This window comes from Arachis duranensis, chromosome 3 (genome assembly GCF_000817695.3).
Source record: "Arachis duranensis cultivar V14167 chromosome 3, aradu.V14167.gnm2.J7QH, whole genome shotgun sequence".
Lineage (NCBI taxonomy): Eukaryota > Viridiplantae > Streptophyta > Magnoliopsida > Fabales > Fabaceae > Arachis > Arachis duranensis.
Genome location: NC_029774.3, coordinates 39,181,949 through 39,188,217, shown reverse-complemented (window position 1 = coordinate 39,188,217; position 6,269 = coordinate 39,181,949).

Below are 6,269 nucleotides of genomic sequence, written 5' to 3'. Positions count from 1 at the left end.
GTAAAGTCCAGAAAAGTGAATTTTAACTAAAAACTAATAAAAGTATACTAAAAACTAACTAAAACATACTAAAAACATACTAAAAATAATGCCAAAAAGCGTATAAATTATCCGCTCATCACAACACCAAACTTAAATTGTTGCTTGTCACCAATCAACTGAAAATCAAATAAGCTAAAAAGAAGAGAATATGCAATGAATTCTAAAAACATCTATGAAGATCAGTATTAATTAGATGAGCGGGGCTTTTAGCTTTTTGCCTCTGAACAGTTTTGGCATCTCACTCTATCCTTTGAAATTTCAGAATGATTGGCTTCTATAGGAACTCAGAATCCAGATAGTGTTATTGATTCTCCTAGTTAAGTATGATGATTCTTGAACACAGCTACTTTATGAGTCTTGGCCGTGGCCCAAAGCACTCTGTCTTTCAGTATTACCACTAGATACATACATGCCATAGACACATAACTGGGTGAACCTTTTCAGATTGTGACTCAGCTTTGCTAGAGTCCCCAATTAGAGGTGTCCAGGGTTCTTAAGCACGCTCTTTTTGCCTTGGATCACAACTTTATTCTTTTTCTCTCTTTTTTTTTCTTTTTTTTTCTTTTTTTCTTTTTTTTGGTTTTTTTTTTCAAAAATTAAGTGGAAAAGAAAACAAAGATATCAAAATTCTAAATGAGAATTCCAAGAATCATGCAATGTTAGTCTAAAGCTTCAGTCTAAAGGAATTAGACATGGCTAGCCAAGCTTCAGTAGGACATTGCATTCAAGAGCTAAATTGAAGAGAATCAATCAGTTTTGGTGATGATAAGAACATCACCTTGAAACACTAGAATTCATTCTTAAGAACTCTGAAGAAAAATACCTAATCTAAGCAACAAGATGAACCGTTAGTTGTCCAAACTCAACAATCCCCGGCAACGGCGCCAAAAATAAGGTGCACAAAATTGTGATCATCAATGGCGCCATCAACATGGTACGCTCAATTGCAATCTCAACTCTTTATCACAACTTCGCACAACTAACCAGCAAGTGCACTGGGTCGTCCAAGTAATAAACATTACGCGAGTAAGGGTCGATCCCACGGAGATTGTTGGTATGAAGCAAGCTATGGTCACCTTGTAAATCTTAATCAGGCAAACTCAAATGGTTATGAATGATGAATAAAACATAAAGATAAAGATAGAGATACTTATGTAATTCATTGGTAGGAACTTCAGATAAGCGCATGAAGATGCCTTCCCTTCCGTCTCAATACCACAGACAAGGTTTAGACCTTCCGGATTCTCTTGAATGCCGCCATCAATTCTAGCTTATACCACGAAGATTTCGATTAAGGGATCCTAGAGATAAACATTCAAGCCTTGTTTGCTAGTAGAACAGAAGTGGTTGTCAGGCACTCGTTCATAAGTGAGAATGATGATGAGTGTCACATAATCATCACATTCATCATGTTCTTGGGTGCAAATGAATATCTTAGAACAAGAACAAGCTGAATTGAATAGAAGAACAATACTAATTGCATTAATACTCGAGGTACAGCAGAGCTCCACGCCTTAATCTATGGTGTGTAGAAACTCTACCGTTGAAAATACATAAGAACAAGGTCTAGGCATGGCCGAGAGGCCAGCCCCCATGATCTAAGAACTAGACGTCCAAAGATGATCAAAGGATTTAAAGTGATCCAAAGATAAAAATACAATAGTAAAAGGTCCTATTTGTAGAGAACTAGTAGCCTAGGGTTTACAGAAATGAGTAAATTACATAAAAATCCACTTTCGGGCCCACTTGGTGTGTGCTTGGGCTGAGCATTGAAGATTTCATGTGTAGAGACTTTTCTTGGAGTTAAACGCCAGCTTTTGTGCCAGTTCCGGCGTTTAACGCCGGGCATTCTTGAGCTGATTTAGAACGCCGGTTTGGGCCATCAAATCTTGGGAAAAGTATGGACTATTATACATTACTGGAAATCCCAGGATGTCTACTTTCCAACGCCGTTGAAAGCACGCCAATTGGGCTTTTGTAGCTCCAGAAAATCCACTTCGAGTGCAGGGAGGTCAGAATCCAACAGCATCTGCAGTCCTTTTCAGCCTCTGAATCAGATTTTTGCTCAGGTCCCTCAATTTCAGCCAGAAAATACCTGAAATCACAGAAAAATACACAAACTCATAGTAAAGTCCAGAAAAGTGAATTTTAACTAAAAACTAATAAAAGTATACTAAAAACTAACTAAAACATACTAAAAACATACTAAAAACAATGCCAAAAAGCGTATAAATTATCCGCTCATCAATGGGCCAGGCCAGCCATTTGGACGTACAATTCTGATACTTTTGTCTAACAGCATACCATGTTGCCTCCTCATGCTTGAGATACAGCGGTGGAGCTGCATGATATTGGAAAAATTCTCTTAGAATCATAACACTTTACAAAACAACATTCACCTAAAATGGATAATATTAATCAAAAAATACTTTAACCAAATTTACATTAAATTGTAACAGAACATAGTTTACCTACTATTTACGGCATAAAGGTAAACCCTTTAGTGTATTCCTACAATTATTATGCCTCGTTAATCTAACCTTTCATAATTCAACTTTTAAAATAAATTAAATTATTCTATACTTTAGGCCAATCTTCTGATGCCTATATAATCTAAAGCTTGAAATCTTAATTACCTTAAAGGTTCCTATGTCTATATGAATACTCTTACTACAAATCGAGGTTTACATAGTCTATTAATTATAAACTTTAAGTTCTAAACGGTTTAATATCACAAATAATCCTCTAACTACCACTCCTAAATCAATACTCTAGCTACTAATTTAAGTTTAAACATTCTAATCATTCTAATAATCAAGTTCTAAGTAACTCAATATCACTAACATTAATTTATTTCTTAAATTAAAAAAATAAAAATTTTCTAACCTTGTCATCGACCTACTAGCAATATGCACAACTTCATCCAACTGGTAAATTCGATTTGGGTCATCTTTCATTTGTACGGTATCAAACTTGTAGAATAGCATCACTTTCTTTGGATTTTGGATGCGGTGGGGGTATGGAGGTGAAATGTAATTTGAATGAATTGAATTCAAACTCTTTGGATTTTGGATGCGGTGGGGGTATGGAGGTGAAATGTAATTTGAATGAATTGAATTCAAACTCTATATATAGTGGGAATAAGAGTAAATTGAATTAGGTGTTATAGATTTACCTTCAAGCCACCTTCTATGTAATTCAAATTTCCCTGATTCGATTTACCTTCAGTTCGAAAACTATATGCTAATTCGAGCTGCCATGTTTCAAATTACTATGATGTGAGCTCAAAACCATGTACTCCCCTAGTAAATCGATACTGCCTGTTTCGATTTATAGCTCAACATACTAAATCGAAATACTCTAATTCGATTTACTCTTGGTTCTTGTAAATCGAATATCTCTCATTCGATTTATATAGATACATTCTTTAGGGACATGCACATAAGGTAATTTCATTTAGGTGATACACGTAATTTTTTCATGCCATTAGTTTATACATGTGATTTGTCCCATGTTATATACAGCAAATTTTTTGCTTTCACACTACTAAAAACAAAGGGTTTAGTCACGGATTTTAAACTCTAAAAGAACTGTGGCGATGATACTCTTACAAAAAGAATGAGCATCTGTGGCTAAAGAGAGAGACACATTTTTAATTAGCCACGCTTTTTACTCTCTTAGCCACAATTTTAATACCCGTGAAGACATTTTGTTAGCCACAATTTTGGCATGTTTATGCAAGCTTTGTTCCATGGCAAAATAAAATTATGCACAACGAAATAATTATTTTTGCCACACTTTTTTCTTTGGTTAATATTAAACGGCATCAGTTTTTACCGTGGCTAAATAAAAAGTTGTACGGAAAAATTTTAAATTGGCTTATTTGTGGTTCACATAGGCATATTGAATTCCTTTTCTTTGGTTTTTTTCGTGGCCAATATTGATGGTTTATTCAATAACACATAAATCCGGTTGTATCACTAAATTAGATCTTTGACTTGTTTTATTTTCTTTTCAGTATTCTTTTTAGTCTTCTTTTCTTATTTATTCCACAGGTGCTCTTTATTTCTTTTTATTTTTTGTGCATACAAGGTAGAGAAGATTGCATACTCTTTGATCTTGAAATAGAGAAGACGCTTGCATAACTAAGGAAGAAATCAAGGGCTAGGAGAGAAGAGACAGAAAAAATAGCAGAGGAGAACAATAATGTGAAAATTACACAACACCCATCATTGATAGCTGCGGAAATAGCATAATGAGGCCCATGATTCAAGCAAATAATTTTGAACTAAAGCCCTCACTAATTCATATCATAGGTTTCAAAAGAAACTTTAAAATAATTTTGGAGCAGAACAATAGAATCAAGTAGCTTAACAATTAATCAAGGTAGTACTTATCTCAGAATGCTCCGGGAGTAAATTTCTTCAATCATTGATGTCAATGATTGCAACCAAATTCACCATTCAATATCTAGGATCAATTATCAAATTTACCTCAAATTAAAGTTGAGCACATTACCACCAAAAAAATTTGAAAAAAACATTAGCACTACAATTAAGTTAAGGGGATCTCAAACCTTGTGACAAATTGGATGAGATCTTAGATCACTCTCAATTGAAGAAGCAGTTGAACTCAAAGGAGCGATGCCCAAAGCGGGAGGAATGAGTTTCACCACCAGCAGAGAGCTTTAGAAGACGATTCTGCCTCTAACGACCTTGCTGGACGGCAACAAAGACGATTGTCCTTTGACACGATAAAGATGGCGACGATTCTACCTCTGACGATTCTCCTCAGGCATGCAACAACGTAGTACTCCTCAGGTTGGATGTCAAGCGGGACAGAAATTTGCGATGACCTTGAGAGTGGGAGGGGGGAGCATGGCGGTGAGAGGGGAGGAGGGTGGTGGGCGGCGATGATAGGAGAAGTGGGAGAAAATCTAAAATTTAAGTTTGAATTTTGAGAGGAGATAATCTGAGAAGAGAGGGAATGATGGCAAAAGGTCAAGGATTTAGGGTTTCTAAAAATTAATATATATAATAGACCACATTTTTTTTGGTATTTAAATAGTTAAAAGAAATGGGCATGCTTTCAAAAAGTGACTAAAACAAAAAAAAAAGTAGTCACCCTTTAAAAAGGGTATCAATTTTTATCTATGGGCACATTTTACAAACGTAACGTGAAAAGCGTGACCAAAAATCTAATCAATCGCTACCACTCATAAAAGTGTGATTATTAATCTCCTTCGGCCATGCTTTTAAAGTGTGGTAAAAAAGTGTAACGACAGATTAAAATATTATAGGCAACTATTCGTATATAATCACTTTTATTCTTTCTCCCGGGATGAAGTTAACGGTTGCAAATTTAAAATATTCAAGGCAACGATTCAAAAATGAAATGAAAGAGTGGGTTGTGCCATTTTCTTCGCGGGTAAAGTATACATTGCGCATTTATAAACTATGCTTTAAGTATGCATGTTTTAATGTTAGAGAATAGCAATTATATCCTTTTTGAAAAAAAAATATATCAGTTGTGAATTTGAAGTGGAAACAAATACAACTTCCTTATTTTTGTCATATGGACCTTACAAGTTGCATCAGAGTTATCTAAAATGGTTCAAATTTAACCGCTCTCCCGCGCGAAGGCACGGCCCTCTTGCCCGCCGCCGCGACTATATGATATTGGTGACATATAATATTTCATTTTTCACATTATGGATAAATAATATTTTAGTCTCTAACTTTTCTGGCTTAAATTTTAATTTCATCCCTAGTAGTGTTTAACATATTTGTATTTGCTTTCTATATTTTTCATCACTAATTTCAAAATATTTATGTATTTACCTTCAAAAAAATTATCTGTTTACATCACAAATTAAAATTTCTATATTTATTGTAAAAAATGTCTATAGAAAAACTTATATGTTTTTTATAAAGAAAAAACTTATGTATCTAAGTAAAAAATTTGTGATTTTTACTTTTTATGCATTTTTCTTTTTTTTTTCTTTTATTTCTTTTTTTATAAAAATTTTAAAAATACAAAATAAAAGAAGCATATAAATTCTTTTAAATAAGTATTAATATAATAAAACTCAGTTAGATTTCATTAATAAAAAAAGTCCATCCAAGCCGTAGAAAAAATGGACATCACTGAGAATTCAATTAGTTGGAGGATGAATATGCCTTCATCTCCTCTTGTATAGATTCTGTACAGGATTGTTATTCTAGCAC